A 788-nucleotide genomic window follows, 5' to 3' on the forward strand; every position below is an offset into this window, starting at 1 on the left:
TGATACGACCGGTTCTAAGTGTACCGACGATAATGACGACGCACACGCTAATAGTCAGAATCAAGTTGTTGCTACGCCATTAGTAATCACAGTGGGCGAAGATATTTCAACCTATCTACGGCAGAAATACGAAGAGGTCCATGAGCTAGTTGAAGTTACGTGCATACATGTTTGGCATATATCTCATACATTTTTATTACACATTTAATTTTTTGAATACATGGTCAATTTTTTGTATACATATTTTTTTACAATTTGAAATGCTTGATTAACATTTTTCAAATACAAGAGTACATTTTTTTAATAGATGATCACCATTTTTTGTATACATATTTTATATAATTTTTAAATGCTTGGTTAACATGGTAATAAGCTCAGCCCCGTCCAGCATGCATGTTCCGCGCGCGCGACACGAAGAAAACCGGCAACGCGATTCTCGTTAGTTCACACGGCCGGTGTTGTTCTCGATAAATGTATTTGTCCGCCCGCCTACGTACGCAGCGACGGACCACCTGGACGGAACTCCAGATGTGGTAGCTAAGGATATGCTGGCCTAGCTAGGTTCTATATTTGGCCACTCCGGCTTGAACTCGCCTATCGCTGTGGCGGGAGTGATCACTCTCAGGACAAGTCTTGCTCTCCCTTTGTTGTGTATGTACGCCGCGTGCTTCGAAGGGCTCTTGGTAAAGGCGAAGCTTCAAGTTCCAAGATCGCATGGCATGACTGATCCCGTACAAGGCTTTGTTTAGTCGAAGCATCGTGACTACTCTCCTCCCCGGTATGGTTGC

This window comes from Triticum aestivum, chromosome 2B (genome assembly GCF_018294505.1).
Source record: "Triticum aestivum cultivar Chinese Spring chromosome 2B, IWGSC CS RefSeq v2.1, whole genome shotgun sequence".
Classification (NCBI taxonomy): Eukaryota; Viridiplantae; Streptophyta; class Magnoliopsida; order Poales; family Poaceae; genus Triticum; species Triticum aestivum.